This window comes from Pteropus vampyrus, unplaced genomic scaffold (genome assembly GCF_000151845.1).
Source record: "Pteropus vampyrus isolate Shadow unplaced genomic scaffold, Pvam_2.0 Scaffold26, whole genome shotgun sequence".
NCBI classification, from domain to species: domain Eukaryota; kingdom Metazoa; phylum Chordata; class Mammalia; order Chiroptera; family Pteropodidae; genus Pteropus; species Pteropus vampyrus.
The window spans coordinates 8,610,837-8,625,961 of NW_011888807.1; the positions used below are offsets into that span (position 1 = coordinate 8,610,837).

General features: G+C 31.2%; 2 pseudogenes; both read right to left on the reverse strand.

The window, feature by feature from the left end:
* The window catches only part of LOC105289668, a 143,275-nt pseudogene that overhangs the window by 34,573 nt on the left and 93,577 nt on the right, over positions 1 to 15,125 (reverse strand).
* LOC111737397 lies at positions 5,095 to 5,213 on the reverse strand (annotated as a pseudogene).

Sequence of the window (15,125 nt, forward strand, 5' to 3'; positions counted from 1 at the left end):
TGACTTTGAGACCACTACATTTTTGCATGTCCTTCCCAATTAACACAAAAGATTGTATTGTTAACATTGTAAGCATTGTGATCCAGGATGTTTACAATGTCATTTTTAATTATTTTGAAACTGGTGGATCAAGGTTCATTTATATATAATAATAAAGATTTTCTTTTAATTTATGGGTTATAAGTATCAACAGATTAGATATCAAATGAACTGCTATAGAATGCTTCTTTTATTTCCATTTGTCAATTAATGTGATGATATATGTGCTTTCCTATAATATTTTATTGTCATTATTATGCTGAGAAGTGTATTTCTTTATAATATAGTGCTTTTTTTTAGTAAACGTGTGGAGATTAAGATAATGCACTCTAGGAAAAGCCTTTTACAAATCTATTTTTTAGAAAAATATTCTAGTTACACTGCAAGGAGTATTTTTTAGTGAAGAAATTATAAAGCAAATGTCTTTCTGTACCTGCCTAGGCATAGATTTTATTGTCGTTGTTTGTTTGATTTTAATGTAGGTCCTTATATCATTAAAAAAATAAACTCAAGAGAAAGAAAGAGAGCACATAATATAAAAAAACTCATTGTGTAAAGACATAGACTTTTAATTTACACGGGAGACAACATTTTGCAGTATAAAGGTGGAAAATCAAATGCCTTTCATAGCTCTTTTCAGAAATTTCTCCTGCCAGGACATTAAAATAAAATACTCATAATGGGAAAATTAAATTAAATGCAGATGACCTTTATGGGTATCAGAAGAGAAATACAATCTCTTTTAGGATGGTTGCAAAAGATATGTGCGGTGCCCTATTTGATAAACTTTTAGAGGTACTTATTTCTTTTTACTAACAATTTTCTAAATACTATACATATTGCAAATGTTGAAAATACTATTAGTAATTTTTTTAATACACTAGCCTGAAATTAGAAGTATATATGAATGTTTCTATCTTAATTCACTGAGAAATAACCCTCCATTTTTATTTTTAAACTTGGTAAAATAAATTTCTCCTAATATTGACTGACTCATTTAAAAATACATACTGCCTTGTTTTGTTAGCTTAATTTTTTAAATAATTTTATATTGTTTTTCATATGAGAACAAAGTCATCTTTTAGAAACAATGTCATTTTTTAGGACTTATTTTACTGATTCTTAAATAATAAGCATACACTATTCTACTCTTTAAAAAAACTGTGAAAACTAAATTTGCTTTCAATTTAACCATATTAGCTTAGTCAAGAATATTTAACAAAATCATAGTGTTTCCTAAAATCTAATTAGCTGAGATTTTGTTGAAAACTATTATTATATTTTACTGTCATGTAATTAGGCTTTCTTTTGTAAAGTAATAATATTTATGATATAATATTATAACCAAACTTTTGTATGTATGTGAACATACATGTATTAAAGTGAATATTGTTAAAAATTTTTAATTTTCCAGTCAATAAAATTTAAGTAGCTTCATAAGAAGATGCAGTATTAAAATTAAGATGTATGCATTATTATATCTGACATTCTTGTAACTATCATGTGATCAATATAATTCTGTAAGAAATTCTGTTTTAAAAAAAAAACAAAAATATCATGCTGAGAGAGATGAAATATTCCACATTAGTAGGTAATCACTTTATTTATTAGATTTTTAAAACAAGCATATTTTAATGAACTAAAGTGAATAACGCCACAACCAAAAGCTGTCAGAAAAAATAAAATATATTAAGAGATCAACTCCTGACATAACAATGTGAAGAGCTCTGGTGATCTGCTCCTTAATACAACTGCTAAAAATTATTAAAGAGCAACTTTTTATACCTCTGGTAATAATTCTATAATAAGTAATTATCTATTTAAGAAAATGTCTAAAAAATTGGTAAGAAAATAGACAATATGTCATATTTGATTCAAGACCACTCACTCTCTCTCCCCACTATCCCGCAGCAATGAGGCATGTACTTCCCTCCTGACTGCTGCAGCCAAGAATATAGTATTACATTCCTCCTCAGCTCCCCACCCAGGGCTTTCTTTTTAGGAGTGGCAGGATATCAGTGCTTGTTATCCTGTCCTCAGCTACTCATTGCCAAGGGTAAATTCCAAGTGTGTGGTCAAATGGTCAAAACTTTCTCCTGCCAACTGCCCTCGTAGAATAAAGGCAAAACATTGGGCTTAGTGTGCTGAGGATACTGGGGCTCTGATAACACTTACCAGATCCTGAGGTAGGGGCTCCACTACGGAGAGAAAAGCTAAAAAAAAACCCTGCTCCCCATTCCCACTCACCAAACAATCAGCTTCTAGATCTGGGGCATCCAAAGAAACTTGCCATTGTTCCCGCTCTGGGATCCAGAACCCTAGATTGGAAATTTTGCCTGGGTGACGAAGCAGATCCTAAAAAAAAAAAAAAAAAATAGCTCCTAATCTCTTCTCTGCAAAACAGATTTTATTTTCCACAGAGCACAGAGGAGTTTAAGATTAAGCATTTTCTTGGAGACAGCAGAGGTATGGTTAAAGGCATTTTGGAGGAGATTCAAGAGACAGGCTAAAATGTTAGCCAGCTCATTTTCAGGAGTGAATCTGGGTATAAAAGAAATGGGAGAAGCCCTCCTTGATCTGAACAAATATCAAACATTGACCTTAAAAAACTATTCCTTCAAAGGGTAAAAAATTTATTGGATTAGTTCATAAAACAATTCAAGCCCCAGGTGTCTATTAAAAACAATAGAAAAATCAGTAGGGAATTAGTAGACTTCAATAGCTGATACAATCAGGCAAAGAGAGCATTGTCAAGCCACTGCCACCCCAAGGTTTAGGGTGACTGTGGAACTATCCAAAGAACTCTTCCCCTGAGGAAAAAAATCAGAGGATTAACATTGTACGTAAAGAAATAGGTGGAAAAAAACTTTATTAGAATAATCTGGCCAGTCACTACACAAATAAAAAGCAGATACTATAGACCTCAAGAAGAAATATTCATTTGATGTGAACACTGAGAAGGAAATTATCTGCTGTGGAAGACTCCCCATAGTCAACCCAGAGCTCAAATTTTATAAATAATCAGAACCTAGTGGTCGTTTGCTGACAAGGGTTCCTCACATATTCTGTTCTTCAGGAAGAATCTCAGACCGATTTCTAGGCTTCCCACACTATGCCCTTCTTGGTTATGTTGTCTAAATCGAAAAATGCAGAGAAATCTTGCTTTCATCTTTCTACCAATGGACTGAGACCTGCCCTGTCTAATCAGAACTTCACAACTGGATTTACATAAAGCAGACCTAAATGAGAACTTGAGTGGAAACTTTCACTGTAAAAAGTAGCCTTCCTTTTGTCTGGTGGAACAAATTTAGATTACTACCTGAATCTGTGTCTCCTGATTTGCAGCTCTTTTTTTGCTCAAAGAAATTCTTTTTATTCTTTATTACAGTCTAAAAATAATTTTGGTTTACATAACAATAAGAAGTCCCAAAGATGGTGAGGAGGGAATAGTACCGAGTTGCTACAATACATTATCTAAAATACACAGTTTCCAACAAAAAATTCTGAGGCACGCATGCCAAAAATTAGAAAAGTATGACATATACACTAAAAAAAAGCCATTGACAAAAATTTCCTGTGAGATTTATGATATGTCAGATTTATCGGTAAAAGATTCTCAGTGTAGTCATTATAAATCTTTTCACAGAACTAAAAGTAATCATGATTAAAGTAAAGAATGGTATGACAATGTCACATCAAGTTAAAAAAAAGAAAACAATAAAGAGATAGATATCGTAAAAAAGAAACAAGTGGAAACTCCTGGGTTGAAATAAATAATAACTGAAATAAAAATTCACTAGAGTGGCTCAATGTAGATCTGAAATAATAGAAAAAAGATAAGTGAACTTAAACAGAAATTTAGAGAGATTATACAAACTAAAGAAAAGAGAAAAAAATGAAGAAAAATAAAGAACCTCAGAGAAATGTGGAATACTGTTAGGTACATCAACATGTGTGTAATGAGAGTACCAGAAGGAGAGAAGAAGGAGCAGAAACATTGTTTAAAGATGAAAGACAGGAAAATCACTGACATTTACTGAAAAACACTAACACACACATCTAGGAAGATCAATATACAATAAACTCCAAGTACAATAAAAACAAAAATATCAACAGATATACATATCATTGTAAAAATGCTTTGTTCACTCAGTTCTAAAATGGTTAACTTCCGAGTTGGAGGAGGACGATGAGCAAGATGCTACAAATTGCATGAATACTGCAGCAACAGTATTTAAAATGTTTTAAAGAAACTCAAAATTTTCCTCAGGCCATACTTTTCTGTAAAGATTATACAACTGAAATTCTTAAAGACTTGCTCCAATCAAGTACTCATAAAACCAAAGCCAAGGCTATAATTCTCATGCTCTCTAGTTTTGCTGTATCTCGCAGATATACACTGGTCCTAAATCTGAACAGTCTTTCTAAAAATATATGTTTACTGTCACAACCAATCAGGAAAAAGATACTAGTAAAACAACTTTTAGGTTCTTAGATAATTTTCTAATTTTCACTCAGCCCTAGAATGGGTAAATGATTCCCACTGTTGTCTTTCTATTGCCTCAGTGTCCCACATTACTGTTAGTCTTCTAACACCTAAAATTTAGGAAATTTAACCAATTCCCTTTAATTAAACCTGATCAGTTAATATAACTAGGATAGCTTCTGCTTTTTTGAGTAACTCTGACTGATATAGTGAATGTGTTTTAAATTATATTCTGCTATTGTCCATTTATAGGAAAATTTTAGTAATAAAGATAAACAGTTCTAAAATATTATACATTTTGATATAAATATATCAGAGAAAACATTTAAAGTGCTTATGTAACAAAATAGAGTTAATTGTCAATGATGAAAGAATTACTGTAGAGGTCGTATGTCTTATGAATATTTAGAATCATAGTGCCAAATGATCATTTATTACATTAGAGTTTCATTATACATACACTTTATAAAGATTTTCTTTTTTCTTTATTTAGGCGAGGCAACCCTTAGTTGACCTCACAGATTGCAAGGACTTTGTCAGTTTACAATCTCTTATTTGTTATTTTTTTATACCTACAGCACCTGGTCTTCTTAGGTGGTCTCCTATACAAGTACTAACCAGGCCCGACCCTGCTTAGCTTCCGAGATCAGACGGGATCAGGCTTGTTCAGGGTGGTATGTCCGTAGACTGTGAAGATTTTCTTAAACATTCTCTTACCTACCAAAAGAAAAAAAAAAAAAATCTTTTAATTCCACGGTCTATATTTTTTTACAGGACCAGAGTATAAGATTAGGGAGACATATTCTGCTGTGTTGTGTTAACTGTGGACCAAACTAAATGGCTTTAGTTTATCTTTCTGCAAGTCATTTGCATTTATACCATTAAAATGAATCTTCACCATGTCACTTTCTATTCCCAAATCTAATTAATACATATAGTTCAAAGGGTATTTGATTACATTTTTTTCTAGGAGCTGAGAGAGATATATTAGTTTGCTAGAGTTGTCATAACAAAATACCACAGATTGGGTGCCTTAAACATAAAAAAATATTTTTTCACAGTTCTGAAGGTTAGAGCTATAAGATCAAGGTGTCAGCAGGTTTGATTTTTTCTGAGTCCTCTCTCCCTTGTTTGCAGATGCTGCCTTCTTGCTTTGTGTTCACATGTTTATCTCTATGTATATGTGTGTCTGGTGTTTCTCTCTCTCTCTCAACCTCAATCTCTCTCTCTCTCTCTCTCTCTCTCTCTCTCTCTCTCTCTCTCTCTCCTCAGTCCCAATCTCCTTTTTTTTATTTTTATAAAGATACCAGTAATATTGGATTAGGGCCAACTCTAATGACTATTTTAATTTGGTAACCCTTTTAAATGCCCTTTTTCCAAATACAGTGACATTCTGAGTGTTAGGGCATCAACACATGAATTTTGAGGAAACACAATTCAGTTCATAATGAGAGAGAAATTATCCTAGAAATTATATGACTAATTTTTAAAGATGAAGAACCTATGAGATTAAGTCTATTGCTCAAGTTCATTGAGATCATCAGTGACAGAGCTCATCCAAGAACTCAGATCCCTACACTCCAATTCCAATATTCGTTTTTCTTACCACTTTACTTCCATCATATATCAAATGCACTACTGTGAATTAGGAAATTGCACATAATATACAATTGACATAGTAGAAGTAGTTTCTACTTTTCTATTGTTTTATTATTGATTTTAACATTACTGTCAACTTTGTAAAATTCTAGTCTTTATTGAGATTCATTAAACAGGCATGAAACTTATGAAGACACTAACATATTAATGTTTAATTAAACTTTATCTTCCATGACTCTTAAAATGTCTTATGCATTCTCAAAGAACTCCACAGGTATTTTAGAAACTTTCATATTACAATGCTAAAAGTCTCTAGATGTTTTCTATGATCAGATAATACAACAAATAAGAAAACATATGTATATTTTACAAGCATAGTTGAAAACTTACAATTCACGCCAGATTTGTAGTATTATGAGAATAAGCCTAGAGAAAAAAAAATAAGTATAGACAATGAAATTTCTAAAAAAAAAAAAAAAGGTTATATGAGATAAAGCTTAAACTATGCCATGTTCTAGTGGAATATAAATTTTTAGTAAATTGTACAAATGACAAGCTGCTTAAATTAGAAGTATGTAAAGCAAATTTGGAGGGAGACAATAAAAATGAATCTAAATTAACTATGTATGTTTTAGGTCTTGAGTTGCAAACAGTGTGCATGCTATGATTCAGAATACTTATAAATAAGTATCATCTTACCTCATACTAAAGTATGCCAGTCATATTTTTACTTGTCCTTTCTTTAGATCACAAAAATCATTTTAATTTTCCAGTAATCTCTATAGTACGAACTTTCTGGTCTACAAAACATTTTCCAGTTTAATGTTATTATGTCTATGGTGCTATTATTAAATAGCATGGGTGAATTTTTCTCTCAAACACATTCTGAGACAAAGACATATAAACTCAAGTACTTGCCTAGTTTTCTACAGATTTTTGATCTTTTATAAAACACTTGTCTCTTTATTTGGAACAAGCCTCTTGAATTAATAAACTTTCAGAAAGCATATGCCAGATCTACTTGAATGTAAAGCATAGTCTTTTATAACAATTAGCAGATGGATTAAAACAAGAATGTGTACATATCCAGGGGTCTTATTTTGGAAGGGGGTCGAGGTTTTAGAGGCAGGACAGAGGAGCATACTTCCAAACAGAATTTTGAGACTAAACAATTATTTACAGCTATAAAAATGAGGCCTGGCATTGTTACCACAAGGGAAAGTTCCAAACCAGAATTCAATACCCATATGTGCATATGACCAGAGTCATACAAGGAAAGCAGGAAAAGATTAAATAATTATTCTTCAATAGCAAATAGCATCACATTAAAAACGGATAATCTATATTGTGATGTAGTTAAAGTGAGAATGGAATTTCATTGGAGAAATCTAAACAGTAAAACATAAGGACAAATAAATATTTATCAGGACATGACTGCAAAGACAGAGCTCAGCTACAGTCAGACTTATATGTTCATGTATTATTGACAATGTGAATACACTTTTGTGTCATTTAATATATATGATTTTAGTGCACACAGGCCTTCTTGGGCACTCTGCTGACTAAGATGTCACAGATTCTGTAAAGATTCAGAAGCTCAGCTAAAAGCATTAATCTTTAAATAAGTTCTCTGATTTTATCAGCACCATAGAGAGAACCAAACAAATTATCTCTCTTGTTTTTGAGGCCAAATGTGGTGTTAAATATAGCTGTTATAAAGTCAGAAATTCTTTTCAGCGAAGAATACACAGAAGGTATATTTTTAGATTGTCTTAACTTTGCAAAGATGATAAAAGAGCATATAGAAACAATGCAAGACAATGGTCAACTGCTTCTATTTGATACATTTGGATAAGGCTACTTTCTACAAATCCTGATCATATGACTGAGTCTCATTGTTATAGATTCCACAGCTCGGTGACCAAGGGTATTCAGTGACTCTCTAAGTTAAACTCTTATACTAGCGATTCCTGACACCACACATATTTTTTCTAGTGCCTACAGGTAACTCCACTGAAGACTAAATTCTGATCCACTATTTATTGAGATTCTTATGAATTAAGCAAAATACTTGATTTCACAAAGTTTAGGCTCTAATGAATGATAAAATAGGCATTCTTCTCAGAGAAATAAGGAAATAAGCCAGGGTTTCAAGTACAAAGAAAAGTAGATATGTTAATTTCAGAACATTTTCCTAGCTGTTTCCTTTATCACCTTCTTAATCTTCACTTTTTAAGAATTCAGTTTATTTATTTTTTACCAATTTGATTCATACAATTTTAACAAAGGGATGAATCAGAGATCTAAAACTTTATTTTAAGCTCTTGCTAAACATTTTTATGCAAATGAATCATAATACAAATTCAATATGTGCCAAACTGAATTCATCACTGTGTCTCCTTTCTGTTGCTTAAACCACTTTTCCTTCTTAAATCTCCATCTCAGTCAATGGTTTCGTGTTTTCTCACAAACTTGAAACCTTAGAGTCATCCTAGATCCCACCAGATCTCTTGTTCTCCAAATCTCCACATTTATTGTTTCCATTTAAAACAGTGCTCTGTTCATTTCTTTCCTATTTCTCTATTGCTCTCCTTTTTAATAATTATTTTTCGTTAATGGTTTCAAAATGTTCCCTTTCTCTTTTATTTCACCTTATTCAATCAATGTTCTACTTATCAACCTGAGCTTTTATTCTTTTATTTCCTAAAACACAAACTGATTACTTTAACTCCATGTTCATCTATAGCTTCTAATTTTTAGACATATATAGCTTTTCACATGGACTATATGACTCATTGTGATATGGACCAGTAGTCCAGCTGTTCAGTCTTATTTATCTCAATACCTCCCCTGTATTGTATTTAGCAACATTTAACCACAAACTTGTCCTGAGCTCATTCAGACTTTTGCATATTCCCTTGCCTAGAATACTCTCAGACTTTGTGTTCAACTACCAAACTTACTCTTTTCTGCAAAGGTTCCTTAACTCCCTCAAGCTGAAATGTGATTTCTTTCTGTCTGCTTTCACTCTTCTTGTATGCATTTCCATTGAAACAATGATCACATTGTATTGAACCAATTTATTTGTATTTTCATTAGCCTCATCTCAAAAGCATATGCTTCTGGAAAACAAGTACCGATACCACTGCTGTGAATAAATAATGTAGCATTAAATCTGTTACTTAAATCATGTTTACCCAAGCGCTAAATGCAGCTGGATGTTTCTGATAGACTTTAAACTAAGTGCCTTTTATACCTCATCTCTAGAGAAATACAGTAATTTTAAACGTGTGAAGTTAGTCAGTGGCATGAACTAGGAGCCACAACATCAGTTGTGGAAATTAAAGAAAAACTCTTATGAATCAAGATAAGCTCAGTTACACTGAACTTACAAACCAACCTCAAATCCCTGGAGTTTATTAACTCGTATTTACATTTCATTCTCAAGTCAGCTGTGAATATGAGTCTATGGCAACTCTCCACTATGTGACATCTCAGCAATCCATATTGAGGGAGACTTAACTATACAGAATTCTTTACTTCCACACTCAGGATGACAAAAGAAAAAAAACAAGAGAGAGAGAGAGAATAAAAACTTTCATGTTGATTTTTATGTATTTCTGCCAGGAACTGATTCACTTTTTATTGGTTTATTTTTTATTGGCAGAAGTGTGTAATATAGATATGCTGAATAAAGAGACAGGTAAATGTAATTATCCAGAATGCCTAGGAGGAGAGAAAGGAAAAAATGTTGCTTTCTACCATAAGACAGAGGAGGTAAGTAACTAACAGCAATTATTAAAAATAAGCTTTAATATTAAATATTTGCATGCCAGTTTAATGCATTCAGTTTCATATTGATCAAATAAAAATAGTGATATAATACAAGTTTTAAAAATATATGGTTGACTCTTTTTTGCTTCTAATTACATAATGTCTGTTAAGGCTAGCTATTATTAACAAAAGGAATATTGTGATTTAATATGCCTTTTTAAAGACTGATAAAAATATGTGTCTGTGTACATTAAAACATCTGAGTATTATGAAAACTTTATCTTTGAACAGTATAATATATATTAAATATTCGTATTAGTTTATATAATCTTTAATTATAAATTTAAAACATTTCCCAGTTTCTAAACCTAAATTTAAATATGTGTAATTGTAATTGTTATTTAGAAGGGAGAGAGGTTAACCACTGTAAATGTTAAGCCATGTAAGGATCATTTTAATATACATACATCACATGGAAGTTTCTCTACTTAAGATACTGTACTTTAAAGCAGTTATAATTGCTACATATAATAATATGCAAATAGTATATAATTTTCTCATAAGTGGAATTCTTATTATTTTTTGTGTGTGTGTTCCTAGTGACTATGCCTTAAGAATTACTTCAACCATCTTTGTGACTATAATAAAACTTCCATTTCATACATCTAAAAAAGAAATCCAAATAAACTTATTTTTGTCAATATCACTCTAGATTGTCTAGAGGTCACTCGGTATTAATTCATTTGAATAACTACTAAATCATCACATGTCCCCAAATACTTTGATTTGTTAGGATGACAGCGGTGTTCTGTTGAGTGGAAAACCCGTCCAGTTTTGTTTCTGCTGTTGCTTATTATTTTAATCACACATAAAATACTCGTGACAGTTAACTTGCTTTTTCGGAAGGTGACTTGAGTTTTCTCTTACCATCTGCTTTTAAATTCTTTATTTCTTCCTAATGATGAAGAGATTAACAACTTTCTCTTTCTCTGTTCTCTAACGTCTGATTCAGGACATTCATAGATAAGTGACATTGCATGTCGTAACTTAACCCTGCATTTCAAGCTGAGGGAGAACTACAGTAAGAGTTGAAAGAATCTTTCCTTTATGACTAATAAGAATTTAAAGAGTCTACCAAGACACAGGATCATAAAATTATTTATGTGTGCTTCTCTTATTCTGCCTGTTATTTATTTTATGCTAGTTTTTCTTTATTTACCATTTGATTTTGAGTGTATTATTAAGCTACAGTTAATAACTTTATAGGCCCCTAGCTAGCCCTAAATTTAGTGAAGTCTTTAATGGGTGATAAATTTAATTGCTATTTAAAATTGGTAAAATCTACTGACACCTCTGAGACACCTGAGGGTGATCTGCGATGTGGTCATCAAGGAGTAGTATCATACTCCATCAATGTACTTTCACATGTTACTGTAGAAGAAGCTTTCATTTTGAAATATTATTAGAGAAAAACAACTCTAGAATCATAATCTGCTTAGAAATTTATTTAATTTATAATAATATTTTTTTATTTTTTAAGTGTTGCCTAAACATGCATTAAATATAAATTACCTATTCTTAAATTTTCCTTGATACCTTAAAAGATATCAATGCAAGATTTTTGTATCTTCACTTTTTTATATTAAATAATTTAATGTATATAATATAAGTATAGAATAGAAAGAGACTCTATTTGCAAAAAATTAATATGAGGCTGTGAATATTATGTATAACTATGTATTCATACACCTATTATCTTTAATGAAGATATATGATGTTTTATCTTTTATCTTGTTGATATTAACCAAGAAAAATGGTCACCTTAGAGTTCCCCTGATTATGCCCCAAAACAATATGAAATTCTCTCAACTGAATTTCTAAAAGAATACTGGAAAACCTAGATATAATTATTAAAAATAACGACTCAAAAATTGTTCATAATCTTCACTTAATTACATTTTATAATGACAATGTAATTTTACTTATTGCAAACCATCATGTCATTGATTATTGTAAAACACTAGTAAAAGAAAAACCAAAGGGGATTTATGCTTATATATGTATATACAAAATTTTAAATTTTAATTAAGCATAGGAAAAAATCTTAAAAGTCCCCACTTAACTGTGCATTTTGAAATGGTATAAAGATTTTACAACAGTGATCTGCATTCAGTAACAAAATTAAACATGTATTTTAGTGATGTTCAATGATAATTTTTAAAATAATAAACAATAATTACCATTTATTCAACATTTACTTTGAAACACAAAATATGGTAACATTTTACATTAACCCTATAATTAGTGTTGTATAACATTTCATATACAGAAATATTTTTAAAAATAGTTCTACAATATCTTCTTGAAAACAGCTATGAGAACTTCAGAATAGAGACAATTCAATAATTAAGTTTCCATTGGGGGCAGAAGCAGAGGAGCATGATCTTCTGTAAAAATTTATTTCTTTTATCATAATAGCACACTACTAGTTGACATGGTACAATGTGGGTAATATAATATTTCGTGTTTTTCATTTCTGAAATATTTTATGCTTACTAGAGAATCAAATTTATGTTTTTATTTTTAATTTCTTTAAACTTTTGAAGTATTATTTTAATTTTTTTTTCTATTTCAGTTTTCTCTAGGTGATAACATCAGACTACAGATATTATGCTTTAAATGTTTGTTCTATTTCTATAATTTGCTTATTTTCCTAAAAAAACTAATATGACATGGCTGGCAATCACTGTAAATAAGATATTCTTATAATTGCTTCAAGATAAGACACATTTTATAAAGCATCTACAACATTTCTTTGTCGTTGAGCTTTTGGCTTGTGTTGTGATCTCCTTAAATTTACTTAGGAAATCAAAATTTTTAGCATATCATGTGCTTTAATTTATTAATCTTATATATTCTGACAATTTCTGTTACTTCCTTAGAAACTACATCTATGTAGGTTGACCAGTATGACTGAATTCAGTGATTAGCCCTCAGCAAATACTTGTTCAATAACTCAATGTTTGTATTGCTTGCATGTATGAAAATTAAGCTACTAGAAGCTGTAGTCTTTTGCCAGAAAAAGTTTGATAAAAAATTGTGTTTTGACTGGATGAGATCCAACTTTCCAGAGATTGTGAGAGTTTTGTGGTCTAGAAGCTGCAAAATGGCAAACATGATTTCAATAAGGACATTGATTTTATGATTCTTTTTCTACACGGCTCAGATTATTTCAGAAGCAATATTATAAAGAGAAAGGAAAAAGGAAAGTGTGGTTTTCTTTGTAAAATAAAAATGTACTGAATTTGAAGTTTTAAACATAATTCCAACTGGATCTGAATCAACATCAGGCAACTTCCCCACAGTTTGTCGCAGGCCAGCAAAGTTGGCACCCTGTCCACTGAAAAGGCTCAGAACTTGACAAGTGGTTTTGGATGGAGGTTCAGTGGCACAGCTGTTTGAGGAAACCTGATGGGGAATGTTTTTGAAATATTTCTTTAGTCATTATTAGCTGCTACTTCTCTTTTTCTTTTTCATAAATATTTATCAAATTAGAAACAAACATAAAAAAAGAAAGTGACACTGTTGGAATCGGTTACATTTATTATCATTACAATTAAAAACATTATGAAAAGAAGTTATATCAATAAGACAGAATGTAAAATACATAGAAAGGTGTGTGTGTGTGTGTGTGTGTGTGTGTGTGTGTGTATGAAACTTTAATTACATTTCCTAGCATCCCAATTTCTCCCTGTTTTCTGGATAAAATTAAGGTCACTCTTAGAATATTTCTCTTCACTTTGTATAAAACCAAAGGAAAAACGAATGGAGTAATTCTCACTCTTTACTCATCATTACAGAGTTATTAAAAGAGTTGAAAAAAATCAAAAGAATTATGACATATGAATCATTTAAAACAAGAGCATCAGGTAATTGAACATATTCATTTAACAATAGGTAAATGTTTAAATGGGTATATATGAGCAAAAGTAACTTCATAGTGTTTTCAACCTGTTTCCCAAAGCTTCTTGGAAAAATAAGAGGAGAATGATAAAAAATACACCTGAAAAAAAAAAAGTTAACATTTTTTATCAGCAAGTTTGAATATAATCATATGGCAATTAGTGTTGCCTTACTAAAAACTTTTAAAATATCAGTTAAAAATAATCAATTTTGATTTTCAATACTAATCATAATATAAGAAATGAGAATAAAATATATTAAGTATAAAAAGTAAAACAAAGTTTATCTTATTTGTTCAAAAATCTCTCGAAATAAAAAAAAGAAGTTAATACTGGCTTCTTAGTGCATTAGCAGAATGTCTAAAGTATCAGAGTATAATTTGTATATTAATTGACATATTTTGAACATTCACTATGCCCTAAGATCTGCATTAGTTACTGACAATATAAAACTAACAAGGATCGTATGCTTATACCTACTGAGATTACAGACTAGTGAGGACCTGTGAAAATAAAAGTTGAGGATAACTGCTATAATAAAAATTAAATTGTGCCACAATAGTTTAACACAACACCTAAGTGTTAAGAAAGGGCAAAATCTGAAAATGAGTGGGATTTAGCCAGAGAGAGAATTAAAGATAGTCAAATTATGAGAAAATATATCTATAAATGCTTGAGTGCAAAAATGGCCTTGCCTCTTCATTTTATTCTGTATCCACATCCTTATGTTTACTTTGTAAACTTGGGTCAGCCAGTCTTGTGACTTATTTTTACCAGTGGGCGATAAGCAAACTAGATACAAGTAGAGACTTAAAGTCCCCATCCTTTTCTTACTTTGCTTTTGCCGTCTGAAATTACCATGAAAAATAAACACAGTAACAAGATGCAAGAGAATTAGGGAGACATGTAGAAGAGATCATTTATACTAGAATATTAGTTTCCTGTGTGGTTTAATGCAACAGAGATTTATTCTCTGAAAATTCTGGTAGCACAAGTCTTAAATCAATATCACCGGACCAAAATCAAGGTGTTGGCAGGGTTGCACACTCTCGAAAACCTGTAAGGGAGAATCTATTCCAGCTTCTTCTAGTTTCTAGTGGCTGCCAGCATTCCTTGGCTTATGACCACATCACTCCAATCTCTGCCTCCATGGTCACATGTCTTCTTTGTGTGTCTCTGTATAATCTCCTTTTGTCTCTCTCTTATATGGGCAGTTGTAATTGCATTTAGGGCCCACCTGGATAATCCAGGGTACTCTTCTCATC